Below are 20,493 nucleotides of genomic sequence, written 5' to 3' on the forward strand. Positions count from 1 at the left end.
TGGGAAGCTACTGGAATCGATATTGTGTGGTTTGAGATGGTAAAAACGTAGTTAGAGTAATTATATCAAGGTTTAGTTGACGATTAGTTCCTCAAAATTTAGATCAGAATAGAGTTTGAAGCCACGTATTGGTAGCTCGACAGACAACTAAACAGCATTGTTATTAATTACTAGACTGTAGAAGTTTGTGCATTGTTACCAACTGGAAATATGGATAAATATTCGAAGATGTGCTGAAATTCATAAATACATAAAATATCAACAATAAGAAGCACGTACACTGTTTAGAGTACGAGACACTTCCATTCAAATACTATTTCCTTATCTATAGAAATATGAATTTGCATAAACATTTGCAGTCTACCAATTACTAACCAATACTCATTTGCAAGCGCAATCTTTCCTTTAAAAAAAAAAAAAAACACAGCGCAATCAACGATGTTGCAATAAATGGTTCGGCTCAAAGTGGCGTTCATTAAGGAGGACCCCATAAAAGGTCACCCAACACGTCCTTCCTATCAATATCGTACACTGCACCAATAAAATCGCATAGATTATGAAGCATACCGCTTAAAAAACGCACGAAGTCTCTGTGGGAGTCGATATCAGAAAGGGAGAGAACCGCCTGTAGCCATGGCGACCTTTTCCTCCGTCATCAGATACGAATCTGACGGTACGTCCGGAATTTCTTTATCCCATGCCCTCCGCGGTTCGCCGTTTCTTTTTCCACGACGATTCCCAAAGCAGTTCGAGCATACTTTTACCATGGCCTTCGGTATCGACAGCACCGATTCCGCGATTGCAATATGTCAGCCAGGGAACGATCGTTTAAACTTCTGTCCAGCGACGCGCCGACATATCTCGCCATCTCGTGGCTCGCATACTTGTATAGGTCATGTTGGAAACCGTTGGAATGGATACGACCTTTTCTAGTGAATTGTTTTTGCGGCCTTCCTTCGGCCAAATGCGAAGGATCGTGGACATTCTTTGCGTTTTACGAACTTTCCCTCGTAGCTGGTCCTCATAGGGACTTTCATTTCATCCCTGTGTCTCTTGGTTTTCAAAGAAGATTGCTTTCTCCCTACGTGTTTCTATCGAGCCTCTGTTAATATCGAGATTAAATGCTGTATATTGAGGTTACATTAATTTTAAGATTGAAAATCTTTTTATTTTCGAACAGTCGAAATTCATGTCTCATTATATAGTGAAAAATGCTGTGAAGCGATGACATGGATGGGTAGTAACAGAATAAATATGTCTTGTTGCACAGCTTGAAAAGTGGAGGAGAAATATAATGAACATAGAGAAGGACAGCAAATAAAAAAGAGGACGATGCGAAAACACCAGGGTTGCATTAGCATTGTCTCACCGAGATATCTGATCTCGGATCATGTCACACTACTCGGCGATAGAACTCCTGGACCCCTCAGGCGGATACTCCCCATAGTGGGGATGCTTTCTGTGCATTTATCGTAGAGAAATGTGTGCATTTAAGGAGACTGTAGTAACTTACTGTAGTTTACTGTAGTAACAAAGAAATGTCCCGTTACAATTGACTCTGAATGCGTCACAAACCAATGAAGGCATCTTCTGAGAAAAACAAATTATGTCCTGTTAGTAGCGAGATATCCTGTCACTTGATTTTTTCAATCTCTCCAACTCTTGCGCGTGCGCGAAGTCTCTAAATGTTTGGATTTATGAATGTCATTTGGATCCAGCTTGATAGAGTTTGTGCATAGATTAAATTCATTGATCCTACTTTTAGTGGAACTTTACGATAAACCTCGATGTATTCCTTGGCCAACACGGTCACACGAGTTGAATATTGTAGAACCACTGTAGTCGGTTTTAGAGAATACCTTCGGAACAAGAATTCTCCCTTTCGACATATTTAGAATAATTGGAAGAGGTTTTGATAGGAGAACGAGATAACATTCCACTGGGAACTACCCAAAAGCTGCACGAATCAATTCCAAGAAGGTTGACTGTTTATTAATGAAAATGGCGATCCAGTCCTGCATTACAAAACCAATACATATTCTGTTTCACAAATGGTTACATTATTTCGTTCACCTGCGCTATTACACTCACGAAATATCCGTAAAACTATACCTACTTCACCTAACTGAATCCTATTCCCAATTTACATTAACCCTCTATGGGTTACATGTTAATATATCGATATTTTATCAAATAATTTTAATTTTACGACAAAATAACGTATACGTCTTAATTCTGAAATATAACGTCACTGATAACCATTAATAATATCGATGACGGTTGCCAGCACCATCAACTTAAAATATCAATGTAAATGCCATGCGAGTTTCCCGCAAAAAAATAATTTTCAGCAACTCTTGTCGCATAAACCAGTACCGGTCCAAATATGTACATATTTTTTCCCCCGATAAAGAAGAAACGCATCTGGCTATTTATCAGACCTCAAACACACGACAGAGGGGGTAAAGGAACCCCGTGCTTCACTCGAGACCCAGGAACAAAGCCTGAGAACCAACCAGTGGCATAACTGGATCACCGGTATAAATCACGCGGGTTCCCCTTGGCCGTTGCAACGGTACAGTGACAAAAAAAATGAAAAGATCCTTCCAGGGGAACGAGCACGGGCACTTTCCTGAATCGCACTTATCGGTCGGTCGATGAGTGGTTACATCTTAATAAGGAGGGCAGGAACAAGCGGGCGCGAATTCATCGCCTCGCCTCGGTCATTATTAATGGCCCCGGTCTTGTTAGCGATTTTCGCAGGGGCACTTGGCTGCCACGGGGGAAAAAGATACGCCGGTGATATATTAATTTATTAACTAGTTTATTTATACGGCTTAAAGAGGCCCCGTCTACGCGCGCGGGGCCCCTGGGGACTCGAACGAGCCGGGACCTCGGCCATAACTCAATCCACGGATCTCGGGAGTCCCCGTTGGCAGTTTTCTACGCTGAACTACTGCGGCTGGTATCGATCCTATCTACCTGGTTGCACGCGCTTGGCCAGCCTACCGACGAACAGGTTGGCCAATCGCCGCGGCCAGATTCCACCAGCTAACGTCGATTCCGCGACTTGTAAATCGAAATTTGTCTTCGGGGCTCGCGAGGCTTGTCGTCGACGGGCATTAAGTCGGGTTTCCGCGTGGAATCGTTATTAGCGACAACTGCCTGCGGGAACTCGTCGATTTAAGGATCGGTATGCCAGGGGGTGATCTCCAGGGTTGGTTTGGAGCAAATTATGATTTCTTTGAAGAAAGTTTGGGTAGGGTGACTAAAGTGTTGGAGAAATTGTTATAAAAATTTATGGAGGTTCTCGAAGGTGTATGTATGAATGATATCCATGTTTGTGGTATCAGAAACTCCAAGTATATACAGAATATCTGAGAACGTTCGTTTGAAGTATTCTACATGCAAAAGTAGATCGAAAAGATATAATAGAATTTTGTCATGGAATGCTTCGGTTTGAAGATAATCGAATTTGAACATTCATCCTGTTTGTATTTATATATTGGTAATAAAGAGTGCACTGAGAGAAATGCAGTACCTGTTGGTAGTACAGTGTGCGCTGTCAGTAATGTAGAGCATTCCGTCGATAACGAAAAGTGCATTCTCAGTAATGTAGAGCCTTCTGTTGGCAATACAGAGTGTCCTGCCAGTAATGCAGAACATTCCGTCGATAACGAAGAGTGTATTCTCAGTAATGTAGAACCTTCTGTTGGCAATACAGAATGCCCTACCAGTAATGTAGAACATTCCGTCGATAACGAAGAATGTTATCATTTCAAATCATTTTTTCAAATGAAATATCGGCGACGAAAACGAACTTTCCGCTTGCCCGTGTGATGCAAACGGGTTAATCGTCAACCACATTCATAAATCCTTCCCGGTTTCTCGTAACTTCAACACGCCCATCGCCATAAATAATTCACGAACGGCTAACAAACGTATACACAATGTCAAATCATCACACGATAATTAAGAACACGCAGCCGAGTAACGTGTTCCTTAACTCGTGCGTCACCAATTTAAAACATCATCGATCTTAGTAACGATGCCTGGAACCGCGTGCAAACCGCGCGTAAAGATTCTCGAGCTGGGAAACGAACTCGTCCTCATCAAGGCCGCTTTAATCGAAAGCCCGGCAGAAGGGACGTCCCGATCGAGGCAAAATGCAATTCAGAATTCCTGGGTCGAATCGCGCAGGGGACAGGGGAGCACGGTTTCCTCGGTCGCTTGTACCAGATCGCGTCGCCCTGACTGATTCGAAGAAGTTTCAGGCACCGTGCTCGGGGATAATTGTATCGTGCGCCGCGCAGGACGATCCGTCTCTGTCGACTTTATCTTACCGCTAATTTGTTCGATAGGTTGACCAAGGGGACCAGTCGGGAACGGTAGAGAATTACGGATCATCGCCGGAGTAAATCCTCCGGTATCTCCGGCTCGCGAGTCTAACTAACTAGAGACGATAACCGGCGCCGCGGCCCATGGCGAATCCTGGCCGAGAATTTATTGTCGGTAGTCGGTGCATATCGTTGCAATTATTAAAATTCACGCAGATATCGTAGGTTAGCGTGCCTGGGCTGAATTTTACATTTCTTGGATCTGTTGTTGTCGCTTCGAGAGTTTTAGTATGATGTTTTGTTGGATATCTTGTTTCGTTTAATATTAGGTAGACTGGAAAGTAATGTCGTTTCGGCGAATCTCAATACTTACTTATCATTCATCAACTGTCGATAACGAGGGTGATTACATAATTCATTAAAAATACATCGAAATTTATTAAGAATGTGTTTGATTTTAATGTAAAAGAAATGACATTACTTTTCGGTTCCCCTAATATATACATTTTTGTTAGGGGTTTGAAGAATTATTTGAAGTGGAGTTGTTTCTCAATATAGATATATGTTACCTGGTTGAAGTTGAATCAATTGAAGAATTATTTAAAATAGAGTTATTTCTTAGTATAAAAATATGTTACATTGTTGCAGTTGAATTAGTTAAAGAATTACTTAAAATGGAATTGTTTCTCGATGTAAACATGTGTTAGATTGTTGGTAATGCATTATGTCATTTGGTAACGCAACGAAGAATGCTCTGTCAGTATAGTAGAGCATCTGTTGGCAATACAGAGTGACCTGTCAGTAATGTAGAGCATTCTGTCGGCAACGAAGAATATTGTCAATTTAATAACAGCATTGAAGTCATACTATAGACAATTTTGCATGCCTTTATTAAAATAAACATCTCTTAGTCTATTTATCGCACCTTAATATAAATAAACGTTTAGTTTTTGAGCCTCTTTCTAGTCTATTCTCTGCTTCTTTCGAGTTTCAACCGTTCCCTTCCATTGATTTCTATGAAAATTAGTCTTATCCTCGAGTATCGAGTTGAAATATTGTAACAATATGATTCGAGTAAAATTCTGGCGCTTCCTGGAAGAGAAAGAACCACGAAGCAATCCCTCAGCTATTATCGTGCGTGCGGTTTTGACTCGTTTAAATTCGTCTGGCGATAACTCGCGATCGAATCGATCAGGTATCGATTCACGCACGTGTGGGATTATTCGCGTGTCGAACGAGCGGACCGGTTCATGAAAACTCCGACAACGGGCATCGACGAATATCGAAACACGTATAATGAGAGAAGCCTCCGGCCCGTTTCTTTCTTTTTCACCCTGTTTAACGAGATACCGTGCCGAATGGAATTCCCGTGCCACGTGGACGCATGAATTTATGCATTTTGCGATCATTAGTTCGGGCAAAGTATCTAAATTTCGCCTCCCAGCTTGAAGCCTTTTAACGTTTTCATTTATTTTCCGTGTCCTCTTTTTTCGCCACGATCGCCTGGAATATCTCGCGACGTTTCTCTAATTTTTAAATTCGGCTATGCGTCTCGAAGACCGTTTAGAGGAATGCAGAATTCTTGGAAAAATCATCGAGGGGCTGTCCGTTAAATGAGATCCACAGTTTATATACATAAATTCACTTGGTAAATTGTTTATTTTTAGGTGAAGAAAATTTAGTAAAGATACTAATAATATTTCAACTCGACGGTCGAAAACGAAAATAATTTTCACGGATATCAACAATCAGGATTAATTAGAAATACCCACACCGTTACAGTAATATTAATCCAAATCTGATAATATTTCACTTAATGAAAATATTATGGACTAGCTGCATCCCGCGGTTTCCATCCGCCTGGAATACGAACGTTGCAACCCCTTTTTACCTCTTTAGGGGTTGAATTTCGAAATATCCTTTCTTATTCCTTGTGTACATCATAAAGGAAACCTCTGTCCAAAATTTCAGCTTTCTAGGTTCAAGGGTTTAACTTGGACGTTGATACAAACTTTGCAGCCTCTTTTCACCCCATCGGGGTTGAATCTTTTTAAAATGCCGAAATATGTGTTTGATTAATTGTATCAAAGAGCATTAAGACCAAGTTTCAAGCAAATCCGACCACAAATAAAATATTCCTCGTACAAACGTTGCAATTCCTTTTTTACATCCATAGAGGTTGAATTTCGATATATCCTTTCTTATTCCTTGTATACATTATAAATGAAACCAGGGTTTAGCCTGGACGTTGACTTTAATCAATCAGGCCTTCATCCTTATATACATATATAGATAACGATTGAAAACTGTATAAAGCAATTTCATTTTATTCGCACCTAACTCGTCCATTTTGGAGCACGCGCCAAGAACGATCCACGGTCAAAAAATGTTCCTTGTTCTCTCGAGTACATAGCAGATAGATTAGGTTAAAGGCCCGTGGCGGATGTTCCTTGTCAGTGGAACGATGATCGACCAGCTCGTGGTTTTCATCGCGACTCGGAACGTCTGCCAACTGGAAATACGGTTCGCCCCCTTTTCCGTCCGTACCGGTTCTCTTCTCGATACCTCTACTCGTATCGTCCACTCGTGTAATTTAATCCGTCGAAGCGCTCTCCAACAGATTACTGGAACTCGGAAATTTTTCATAATCAACGTCATCATCTCGTTGCTAGCTCTCGGCAACGCTCGTGCTGTCAGGTTTCTCGAGTCGCATTGGCGCTCGAACGCCGAGGCGCGCTCCTTCGCCTAATAAGTCCCGCTTGTCGATTAAACACCGGATATAGATGATTTTTTATCGAACTTTTTGGACGAACGTCAAAGGCTATTCGAAATTTCCGCTCTGTTTCCCGCCGCAAAGTTGTTTTCCACGTCTGTCGAACAGGATAACACTTTGTGGTAATTATCGTAATTACGCTGAAAGGTGATCAGCGTTATTATATTTAAATAGGCAGTTGAGGCTCGTGGAAATGATACATAGAACTGTTTACAAGGTTCTGGTTGTGGACGCGGCGGCATGTACAGGGTGGTCTGAAAATGATTCCCAAGAATTCTTCGTTAGTAGGATGAAATCAGAGGATGTGTTTTTCAAATTATAATTGTGTTTTGTAATTTGAATTCTTTGACGTTGTCGAGGAAAATACTCTGTTTCGATTAGTGATTCTAATTCGTATTTCAAAATTAAATAGAAGGAATTTAGTTACTTTCTATATAACTTTCGCTGTTTTTAAATAAAAATAGATTCGGCACTTAAAGAATTTCGTACAATTTAATGTTTTGATTGTTATGTTAGGATTTACTAGGATTCACTGAAACAAATTAATTAAGAATCTTTAATAGTTGACAATCCATGTTAAATCATATTATTACATATTCTGCATTCAGTGCAGCAATAAGCAAAACGAGTGTTTACTTTTACTTAACTCAAAAAATGAAGATCCAGTTTGTACAATCTCTTTAAAAAATTCCCAAGGATGACCCACTGTTCGAAGGTCTAAAACGAGATCCCTCGCCCTTTTTCCTTCTTTCGCATTCGATAAATAAGAAAAGGAGAAGCGTCGACAAAGTACGCTGCTCGAGAAACGTTTACAAACTTTATCCCCTCGACGGAGATAATCCAATCGTGAAATGCATGCGTCCACTTCCATCGCAGCACGTCAGCGCCAGAAACGATTCCAATTCCCGATTCGCTGAACACAGAAACCTATCACGAGCGTTGAATTCGCGTTCCCACTCAGCAGTCATGAAGTCATCGCAGTCAACGTCTCCGTCCCGCGAAAGGAGGGTAACCAAAGCTTGATTTACGCCGGCAATCCTCTCGGTGTGCTCACTCACGATTCGGCCACGTTCAAATATCATCTCGATGATCTTCGAACGCTCCGAACCAGTGGTTCTTAGCCTTTCTGCGATTCAGGAGATTTGTCATCTTCGAGATTTAAGATACAGGTTAAAGGAGATGTTAAAAAAGCACTCTTTTATTTTAACGTTTGGGCTTCTTAGGTTCAAGTCTACTCCGGAAGATTTATAATTGTGACAGTAAATTTATAGAATTATATTATGCGAAGGTCTGTCATGATTGTCAAGCATAAGGATATATAATAGAGAAAAGAATGTTAAGATTTGAGAAGTTGTAGGAATACTCGATTCTAATGTGTTTTAAATAGAGACCAAAAGTAATAGTTATTTCAATAAATTTTTCAAGATCACGAATTTATAAAGATAACAGTTATTTTAACTCTTTGTACTCGAGGCCTTTTTTCTGGAATCTACCAGCAACTCGAGATGTTTCTTAGTATTCTATTGCCATAAATTCTAAGCCTTTACATCACCGACAATCATTTTATTGACACTTCGAGTTCCAAAGAAATTAAACTTAAAGAAACATTAAGTATTTTAGATTCGCTGCGTGAAACCTAATGGTAACTGAAAGTTCGAGTGCAAAGGGTTAATACATTTTTGAAGACCACGGATTTGTAAAAAATATAAATTATTTTAATCAATTCCTGCGGTCATGAGTTTATAAAAATAACCGTTATTGTAATCAATTTTTTGAAGAAGATCATAGTTCGGTCTTACTCGACACCACCCTGCGATTGTTTACCTAAATTCAAAACCCAAATACATCCTCAGACGCAGCTCCTACCACAACGGCGTTAGATTCTCCTCCAAAAAAAACGAAAGTTCCCGAAACATCTCCCGTTCACGTCCACGATACCTGTGTCCCGTCGACTCACTGGTTAAGAATCACTGCTCTAAACCGTTCAATAACACTCGAAAGCGATCGTAACCGGGATGGCGAGCATGTCGTTGCTCGGCCACCGTGGTAAATCAAGCCCGTGAACGACCGTGTAAAACCTCTGGATCGCGTTATTTCGCCGGTTTCAACACACAATATCGTTCCGACGGTTGTACACGGGGCTAATGAGAGACAGAGGGAATGCGTCGAACGCATCAGAGACACAGGTAGACGTATTTAGGTAGGTGTTTCAGCCACGAATGCGCCGAGTGTGGGCCAGTCCAGTTATTTCCGACGGATAAGGTCGGGGCTCCGGGACGCGAAGGAAACGTGGAGAGCTGGATAGGTGTTCACGAAGGGGGTGAGAAGGTAGGAAGGCTTTCCATTGGGTTCAGCAGAAATTGATAAGACGTCGCATTAACTCGCAACGTTCTCTCGTTTGACGTTATCCGTGAGAGAGGATACGCTCTCGCCGTCGTGACAAGGAAACACCAGCGCCCTTTTTCTCTGTTTCTCGTCTTCCCTCGGGGTCACTCTGCTTCCCTCTTGTCTTTTTTATCTGTCCACCAGTGCGCGGTCGGGATTACTTTGTCGCGAGCGGAATAAAATTAGCACCTCGCCGAGGCGATTTATGGACCGCGATAACTCCGATAATTATCGTCGGATAACCGCGCTGACCAGATATTCCGCCATTTTTTTAAAACAGTTTTCGCATCCACGGAATCGATGGACAAGTGCAGCGACTCGTGCGCCTTGGGATCCTGTCGTCTGATAAGGATCGCCTTTCAGGGATTCGTTTTTGGCAGGGATTCGGTGTTTTCAGGGCAATCGACGCGTATCGGTGACGATTCGTTTCTTGGACCGCTTGAGATTTAGGGTAAGTGGATGGTAATCCAAGTGTTGAGCGAGATCTCAGACTATTGTGCTCGCGAGGGAACATGGCGGAGCTGTGGAACGAATGTTCTTTGGTACAGACTCTAGAATCTCAGTCTTTCGTATTTTGTTACGGCTTTTCTATGCCAGGGAGGGAACTACCCCTTAGACTGCCAATTTTATTATATTTTTATGATTGAAAATCATTTATAAATAGTGTGGGTGCATATCTGAAAAATGTCACACTGACCGTTACGCTTGATGAGTTGTCAGGGAAGGCGATCGATTTGTGGAACAGTCGACAGAAAAATAAAATTGTTGCTGCACTGAAAAACAATGCCAACAACTTGCTAACATTCCTATTTCTACTTATTGTACTTTTAGCGTTAGTTCATAGTGTTACCACATGAATGAAAAACTTTAAATAAAATAATAGAGTTAAGCAAAAGGTGGAATAGTTTTTAACCCAGACCTAACTTCGAAGGAATAATCGAACATTGGTGTTCTTCACCTCTTAAGCTACAATCATGTGTAAGACTCGTGGTCGGATATTCAGGCTGTTGGAGCTTAAACTGTAGCTTAAAAGGTTAACACATCGACTGCCACGTCTCCCATACACAGGTGACAGGGCTTTTCACTAGAAAAATCAATAAATTAATTGTACAAGTGAAGAGTTAAACAAAAATAAATCTGAATAGAATTTATCAATTTTGCACAAATTTCAAAAATAAAAATTAATCCACATGTTCAATTATACAGTTACCAATTATAGAAACATAATTTTAGCCTCGTAGAAATTTTCAAGTATCACTCTGTCAGTCAACGTGCTGATGTATAACTGCTTAACAAATTAAATATAAAAGAATTTATTGCTCGCATCCAAAAATGTTGACAGAATTCTCTACATTCCCAAATTATAACTCAGACAGAGAAATAATAATAATCGGTACTTTTAGCCTCGTAGAAATTTTCAAGTATTACTCTGTCAGTCAACATGCTAATATAGTTGCTTTACAAATGAAATATAACAGAATTTATTGCTTGCATCCAAAAACAAAGCTCTATATTCTCACATTATAACGCAGACAGAGAAATAACACTCGATACCTCCCATTACTATTCGAATGACCTACTATCGCAACAACCTCTTTATCGACCTTATCATCGAGTACAAGACTAGGCATCGACCACTTGAATACCTAAATAATTACATAAATAAACAAACCAGCGCCAAGTCTCCCGTAAAACGGAATTAGATTCAGCGTCGAATAAAGTCCACCAGACAAGCCTGAATTTCCCAGCGCCTAGCGTAATCTCGCGATTAGGCGCATTCCCGCGGGGAGACTTCAATGCCAGCGTCGCATTACAAGTTCAAGCGCGCACCGTGGTTTTCGCGAAACGTGTTAATCGCGCGTTTAATTCGAGACCGGGGCACACCTACTCGCGCACGTATTATATCGAGCGCATAATGTGAGCGTTTTAAGAGCCGGGAAATATCTTAAGCGTATATTGCCGCACTTAGCTCCAACATGTTGAGCGGCCCCGTTAATTTCACTAATTAAGTTAGCAACCCGACCGCCCCGCCGCCTTATGAGCGGCGTTATTTATATTTTTTTGCGCATTAATTTCTGGCCTTCTTATTTCTCGCGCGACTTCCTCCCTGCAGCTGGCTATTTTCGTTTCGCCTCGTTTATCGGCTCGCCTTTAAACGTTTCTCCCTCTCCGGCGTTCTTGACCGCTTGCAATCTCTTTCGACGTTTTCAGCGCGTTTTTTGTTTCGTTCGTCGTTCATTTTTTGAAAATCGCCGTCCCGATACAACGCCTCGATTTCATATCTTATCGATGCTCGCGCACCGGCTTCCACGAGGTTTTACGGCGCAAGGGAACGGGCTCGTTTTAATAAATGTTTACCTCGACGTGTCACGGATGAGCGGGATTCATAACTCGTTAAAAGGAGGAGAACGGATCTGAATTTTCGCGTGCGTGCGGTTAGGTTGATAGCGATCTGGATGGGAGGAATTTTAGAAAGGTTCTCTGACTTTTTGTGGCGAGACAATTAATTGTTTTTTTTTTTTCTATTTTTCGAGTATTTTTAGCGTCAACTCCTCTCTAGGGTCGATATATCTAATTTCTTTGGAAATGTAATTCATATAAAATTTCTTGATGCACGTACTAATTGTTTTTCTTAATTTTTGGAGTATTTTTATTGTCAACTCCACTCTAGAGTCGATATATCTCGTTTCTTTGAAAATCGAATTACATTCGATTAAAATATCTTGATGCACACATGCATGATAAAGAAACGCATTCCGTTATTTTTAAAGGAGCATAATCAAAGGAGGGACATCGAATTCTTCGGTACTAATTTGTTGACTCGCAAAATCTGTTTATCAATCATTTTCTTGCTTATTACTTTAAACATATGATACTCCGGTCACCAACTTCTCGGACATTTTCTTTTCCCTTAATTTAAAGTGTCAAGTTCGTGACAGATAAAATTCGAACTCAAGAAAACAACAAAAGTTTTAAATAACAAAGTTATATTATCCGAAATCGTAACTAAATAATAGTGTAACGAGTAGACCGTGGATATTTATAAAATATACAAATATATAAAAAGATATAAAAATACAGTATTCTAATAAGCAACTACTCAGCCAGTTTATTTCTCTTAATATAAACCGTCAAGTTCATAATAGATAAAATTCTAATCTGGATAAAACTTTTAAATAACAAATGAAAGAAGATCTTACATTACCAAAAATTGTAACTACCTAAGGATGTAACGAATAGACTGCGGATGTTTATAAAATATATAAATATATTAACACTAACAACATTACACCATTTGAAAGACAACACGTATTTTCCTTCAATTTCCAATTCTTTTTCTGTATCTAATCAGCATAAACATCCTTGGTCTAGTAACGGTCAATAATAATCGATAATATACCCCGAGGAAAGTGACCCGCGGTAATGGATCTCTCAATTATGTTGTTTTGTTTCGTCGATTAGGAGGGCCATCCGCCCACGACGCTTCTCCGAAAATCGGCGTCGCGCTCGCGTGAGGAATCCTAATTTATGAAAATATATTCACCGCGGATCGTCGAGTGGGCTGCCGCGATTTCGATTAATTTTACGCCCCGTTAACTCGCCTCGGCGATCGAGTATATCGACTCGAATCGACCATTTCGACAACGATGTCCGAAAATTCGATTATTTACAATCACCAGCGAATCGTTCTTTCGTTATATTGAATTTCCAGAGTGGCCGTTTCTTAATTTCGTGCTTGGTGTTTACTTTAATCCGACAGTTGGGTTGGTCGCCAAGAATGTTAACAGATTGAGCCAGACTTGTGGAGAATTATTAGGTTCGATCGAAAGATTATTTGCAGGGAGCTCCGATGGAAATACGAAAAGGAAATATGAAAGCATTCTTCAAACATAATAATTTTCATTATAGAATTTTTATATTTTCTTATTACTTTGTGACACACTCTGTTCTGAGGATGTGCGTGTATACTGTTCCGAACTCTAAATTTGCTTTTTAATTTTTAATAATAACAAACCTACTCGTTTAAAATACTTCAGTGAGACTTTCCTGGCAGGTACCACTTGAAGCAAATTTCTTTCTATAATTAGATTATATAAATAATTTTTTTGTGAATGTATATAATTACTGTCTCTAGAAGTAGAGCCTTTACATAGACCAAGACTGTTTTCATTCCGTTCAGAATTCGATCACACTCCCGTTTTAACTACTAAAATTATAATAATCCAATGTAACTCGACTCCAACTGTCCCAAACGTTAGAACGAACCGATGTTCGTCTCGAAAGCGCCGAATAAAAAGAAACCGTCCGATAGAGCCGTAGATCGATAAATCTCGTTCGATAAGCGCGATTAAATTACAATACATTTTCATAAATTAGGATTCCTCACGCGAGCAACGTCGATTCCGGGAGAACGTCGTGGGCGGATGGCGCCTTAATCGTCGAAACAAAACGACATAATTAAGAGATCCATTACGCGGGCCACTCTACCCAACGGAATATTATCTATTATTAATTCAATCGGCGAGGGCCGGTACTCTTAATTACGGAACCAGCATCGACTTTCGGCGGGCACGATGCTAAGAAGATCAACGAGTTCCAGGAATATCCACCTCCTCGGAAGAACTGAGCCAGAATGGCTCTCTCCCCCGGTGGGTAGGGTCGCACAAAAAGACTCCTCGTGGAATTCCCTTGGTCAACTCGCTCTAATGATGTGTCGTTATTTTTATATTCCGGCTGTATTTCTTTTTCTTCGCTGTCGTTTTGACTGCCTGCCTACTTACGCCACGACAGGGCATTTGGTAGTCGATCCGGAGGGATTTATGAAGAGGGATCTTTTAAAAGGAAACGACGATCCCTTTTCGTTTCTGTTTAGTCCAGCGGATATTTGATAGGATCGTCGCGAATGCAATAGAATCTTTGGTATAAATGTCCAGTTTTTGGTACAAGCATGTGTTTAATTCGGTTTAGCTTTGCAAAGTAGACCGTACTAGATAGGATCGTCGCGATTGTTATTGAATCTTTGCTGTAAAAGTGTAATTGAGGGGTGTGTAGAGGTTTCGTGATGCAATAAGAAGGAAAATTTGAAGAAATGCAGCTACATCCTTATCGCAGCACACCTCTCAATTTTTTGTACAGTTTGGTTCAGTTTAGTCTTGCGAAGTAGGCTAGGCTATACTTGATGGGATCGTTGAGATTATAACAGAATATTTAATATAAAAATCTAGGTTTTGGTCAAAATATTTAATTCAATCTATCTAGCTTTGTGAAGTAGGTCAGGGTATACTTGATGGGATCGTCGAGGTTATAATAGAATATTTAGTATAACAGTCTAGGTTGTGGGAGAAGTGTTTAATTTAGTTTAGCTTTGTGAAGTAGTTCAAGATGTCGATTGATATGATATCTACTGCAAACACGCCCTCAGGGGCTGTAGCTATATTTTATTATAGCTACAGTACGGGTTTAGCAATCCCGAGGTACCCGAGCTATATAGGGTCCAGTGGGTTCCCAACAGACTACTGGAAAAGAGGCATCTAAGCAAATGCAAAGTAATGTAAAGGAAGAATTAAATTAATGTAAATAACGAACAAATGCTAGGCTGATACGTCCGACGTTACAGTGAAATTACATGACTTCTCAACCTTATAAATAAAACTTACTCTCCTGTAAACACCTAGAATATCATTCTCGTTCAATTAATAGTTCAACAACTATGGTTCGCGGAAGAAAAGTTAGGAAAATTCCTTCAAGGTTTAAAGAGATCCTTCTGGTGTGAGGGCCGAAGAATGAAGCATACTTTAGAAAGAATATTTATTATAAAAATATTTCAATACTCTTCCCCAATAGTATTATTAGTAGAAAATCATTAGAATCGTTCTTTATTTTATAGACTCCGAAAAAGAATTCCCAGAGTATGCTTAATTTATCGACCATCACTCCATAAAGACTCTTTATAAAAATTTCTCTCTTCGTAGACTACAATCTCATTTCCACAAAAAAATACCAAATAGCCACCCCCCACCCCCCCGAAAAGTATTACATTTGCCTCGAAATGATCTCCCTGATAAAAAAATTAACACCAGCTACCGACATTCGACATACTATTAATAACAATAATAATTACAAGTATCATCAAATCATCCGCACAAACTTTGCACGTATAAAACCTGCAAAGCCACCTCGTCGTCCTCCACAAAGACTCGTCCCGCAACCGTATAAAAATGGCCCCCATCACGCGAGTGTTTCGATAATCCCGTCGTTTTCAAGATCAACCCCCGAAGACGCGATTACTTTTATTCGCGGCGATTCGAGGAGCTCGAATCACACGCCACGTGACAAACTGGCTGCGATTCTTTCGAATTCGGCTTTCTCGATTTTTCCCACGTGGAGGCTTAATCCCACCTGCGTTAATCATGAGAAATCGCGGTGCGTGCGCCTGGCTGCAACGCCGCGAGATGGAGCGTTCAATGACGACCGTGGCCTCCGTGGTCCGTGCTTATGGTTTTTAATGCCCGCATGACAAATACGCCGTATTTAGCGATATTCATGCGAGCGGATCACGTCAGCTTCCGCTGACGGGACTCCGCGGATTATCTTGTCCGCGAGACGAATCGTTTTCGCCATTTGTCGCTACGCAACCTCGGGTTGTTTAATATCGAGTTACTCTGGAGACTACTCTGGAGACTACTCTGGATACTCTTGGAAAATTTAGGGGGAATTCACTGGGTGTCGAGGAAAAAGGATACGAAAGTTAGAGAAGGAACGAGAGAAGTTTAATTTATTTTATTTGGTGTCTTGGTTTTTTAGTCAATATTAGGGACACTTTTTGGAATAACATCTCAGATTTTGACAAAATTTGGATATGTTGTCTTTAGTGATATTTGAACGTATCTCGAAGGATTTTGACATATTTTGAAAATTGTCGGTTTTACAGCTGTTCAAAGTTTTGTGCTACCTTTCTTCAGAAAAATATAGCTATTGAACTAGGTAACAAAATTGGCATGGATTGATTGACCCTATAGAAAACCCTATTAACCCTTTGCACTCGAGGCCTTTTTTTCTGGTATCTACCAGCAACTCGTGATGTGTCTTGGCATTCTATTGCCATGAATTCTAAGCTATCTAGATTTGAGAATAAAGTCACCTTTACCTCGCCGACAATCATTTTGTTGACACTTCGTGCTCCAAAGAAATTAAACCTAAGGAAACATTAGGTATTGTAGATTTGCTGCGTGAAACTTAATGGTGACTGAGAGTCACCTCTCCAGTGCAAAGGGTTAAATTTTCAAACTTATAGAACCAACAAACTAATAAAACCACGAAACCAAGAAACTAAGTTCCTTTTCTACTAATTAACCCTTTAACCTATAACAACTTGTAAGACTCGTGGCACAGAATTTGAGTCAAATGTGAAAAATACGAGTCAGACACGTCGTGTGAAAGGGCGCAAGAAATGTTGTACTTGGTTATGGCATTCATGATCCTACCATGATCCACTGATTAATCCTAAAGGGTTAATCTTAATCTAATCACCCCGAACAAATACACGAAACCAGTGCTCCTACGAATGACGAATGCTCCATTACCGATAAATTCCCTAAATTAGGGACTGGGAGGGGGGTCATCGTGTAATGACGCTCCGTGAACGTTCGGTTCCCCGTGCGTAGGCGTTTTTTCGTCGCGGACATTTTTATGAGGATTAGGCGTCCGCGGAGGAAGAAGATAGAGGGACCAGTGGCGCGGTAGCGGATTTTATCGTGGTGGAAATCGACGAAACGGTCCACGGTTGTACGTGGTAGCAGCTTCCTACACCCACAAGCGTGCACGCGTATGCGTTAGATGCGGGTCCGGTTTCTCGTGTTACCGTTTCGTGATGCTGCCGGCTGCCCGGCAGCCGCATAATACGCGTATAACTTATGCTCGGGGCGCAGAAGAGACGTCGCAACCTTGTGTAAGTGGTCTTCTGATGTGTTCGCGAAAAAAATAGCGAAAAACGTGAGCCAGAGGGGAACGTTTGGTACCCCGCCCACGCAATCGTCTTCAGAAATTTCGTGCGTGCCGACACGTGAGAACGGTTTCGCTTTCTGTGGCTTCTTCGGCGGGTAACGCCTGCTGGCGATGCTCTTAACCCTTGTTTTAGTGTTTAGAGAAACGTTGTAGGGTGTAGAGGGTATGGTTAGGTCAACTTGATTATTGGAGGCCGAAGCTCGAGGGGGTTGATATATGAGGGAATAAGAATTTTTCTTGATTCGTTGCTCCGAAGTTTAAAAATAAAGTATGTAGGTTTATTAGTTTATTAGTTCATTAATTTCTCAAATTCTCACTGTCTTAGCTTTATAGTTTCTCAAATTCTCAGTTTCTTAGTTTTTTAGTTCCTTACTACCCTCAATAGCTGTAGCTAAGTTCGATTACAGCTACAACAGTATGAATTTAGCAATCCCGAGGTACACGAACTATAAGAGCTCAATTGTTAAAATAAAAGTCGATTAAAATTGCATGGTAATCCCCAAAATGATGTATAGATCGTAAATCGAATAAAAATAGGGAAGTAATGGGGTTGTTGGAAGTCTCGGTTAAATCGACGTATCCTGTTTGCGAAGGGAAGATAAATTACAAAGCCACGCATCCCGCTGTGCAAACTCGAAATTCTTTATCATAAACTCGCCTCAATGTGTAGTTTTCTCTCACGAAACACAATGGTATTTTGTTTTCATCATTTAAAAGGTTCCAATGACTCGACAGGTCCGTTTCACCTTTTGGGATGGATAATTGATTCTGAAATGAATCAGCACGAAAAAGGAAATTTGAAAGAGAGCACAAAACGATATAAAAATGAAGCAGTTTCGTGGTTTCTCGAATGCTGTGATTATAATCCATAAATTTTTAAATAAGACTTGCTTCGAGTTTTAAGGAAAGATTAGGAGAACCAGAAATTTAAGTTTCCCTATTAAAATTAGATTTTGGTTCCCACACGATTATGCGAAACCTACATATAGTAATAATTTTTAGATCCAAACGATCGCTTTCCAGATCTTTAAATCACTCGATATTGGGATCGTATTAATAACCGTTGGCCCGTGGTTAGAAAAGGTCTCACGGTAGAATGTAAATTAGTGGGTCCTCGATAAAGCTCGGAAATCCATAATGAAAAGACCATTAGTACGATGGAGGCTCGACTGTCCAATAAAACACGGGTCTGACACAAGAGCCATTTATCTTATTTAATTTTTTATCATGCCTGCGAGCACGTTGATTCGATTAAATAGTTTATCACTCGTGGCTGTAGTTTATCAAGACTAAAGCGCGTTGTTAACGATGTTATATCGAGTGTTTAACTTTCATTTATACACGTTTCATCGAAACTTGCGCGGATAAACCGAAACGAATGGAAAGAAAAAGTTTTTATCGAATGGGAATTGTTTCATTACGAATAAAGTATTCGTGTACTATACGTACGATAGTCATCGGTAATTCTTGTAATTTAAAAGTGTTTCCTTGTAGAGTCACGACGAATGGTACCTTTATAAATAGTCTCAGAAAATATCATACATTGAATCACCATTAGTTTCGCGGGAACGTGAATTTTTAATTAAATAGCAGATAATTTTAACGAAACATCACTTTTATAAATATCAGAAGCTAAAATAACCATTTATATCGCCAGCAGTAGAAGATAAATAAATATATGTACCATCTTTATAGTTATCCTTGTCAATTGCAAAATTTATTTGAAGATGGTACCAATGTCCTCATTGTTATCGAAGAAGAATGTAGCCTTATACTTTTTTGATGTGTAGAATCAATACTCGAGTAAAGTGATCGCCACGCACATAATTCTTACCCTGTAGAGCATTACCAGGTCCACTCGATTTACCCGGGTATCCATAACACTAATTTATACAACATCCTGCATCGCGTAGCCCACATTTACACGCCCCGTGGTATGGTCCCAGCAGGCTTGCATTCAGGGCCGACGTTAGGGTTACCAGCGCTTTAATACAACTTGCAAGTGAAGCACCTCTCACACGATACAACAAACCGCCAAAGCACAGTCGTCTCGGCGACAAAAGATTGCGCTAGGCATACTTAAAGAGTATACACATATGAAACTTTCTTCAGTAGTATACAGGGTGTCCCAAAACTCGGGGAGGAGCCGGAAATGGGGGGTAGCTGAGACGATTCTGAACAACAATTTCCTTTGCAAAAATGTCGGATGGGGCTTCGTTAAGGAGATATTAAGCGAAAACCCTGACCAATCAGAGCGCGCGTAGACCGTTGGAGCGGCCGCGGTAGCGAAGGCTACGCGCTGGCGGCCGCGCTTGCACGCGAACAAGTGACTCGACGTGCATCGAAGCATCGACCTAGCGCGTAGCCTTTGCTACCGCGGCCGCTCCAACGGTCTACGCGCGCTCTGATTGGTCGGGGTTTTCTCTTAATATCTCCTTAACGAAGCCCCATCCGACATTTTTGCAAAGGAAATTGTTGTTCAGAATCGTCTCAGCTACCCCCCATTTCCGGCTCCTCCCCGAGTTTTGGGACACCCTGTATACTTCATGAAAGCTCTTTGCCTACTAGCATCACTAGCAGAAAAAAGACGATGTTCTCTGTGCATTTACCTTACGCGTTTATGTAGCAGACGAAGCTTTTGGTCTGCTGCGCATCTGTCTTGCGCATAGGCGAGTGAATCATTTCTCCGCTTGAGTCATTAGTATTTTCTCGAGAGTTTTCGTGAATTAGAGCATGTAATGAAGTCTAAGAGCTTCTGACCTATGTAGGTCAAGTAGAAAGAGGGGAAAACACTTTGTCCTGTTGCAATGAAAGCTGCTCATTTTCAATTCTCATTCACTAATCTTCAATACATACCATTACTTTACGTAAACATTCACATTGTGTAACCATCCATGACTTAACAGTCTATAACACCAGGTATCATTAACCAAACATGTCACATCAATAAAATCTTCAAAAATGGAAATTCCCTTTCACCCTTTCCTTATCTAC

General features: G+C 40.6%; 1 protein-coding gene across 12 annotated transcripts in view; it reads left to right on the forward strand.

Annotated features, from left to right (window-relative positions):
• The window catches only part of LOC128880024 (proteasome subunit alpha type-5-like), a 198,024-nt gene that overhangs the window by 74,554 nt on the left and 102,977 nt on the right, over positions 1-20,493 (forward strand). The window lies entirely within an intron of this gene.

The sequence above is a fragment of the Hylaeus volcanicus genome, chromosome 7 (assembly GCF_026283585.1).
Source record: "Hylaeus volcanicus isolate JK05 chromosome 7, UHH_iyHylVolc1.0_haploid, whole genome shotgun sequence".
In the NCBI taxonomy this organism is placed as follows: domain Eukaryota; kingdom Metazoa; phylum Arthropoda; class Insecta; order Hymenoptera; family Colletidae; genus Hylaeus; species Hylaeus volcanicus.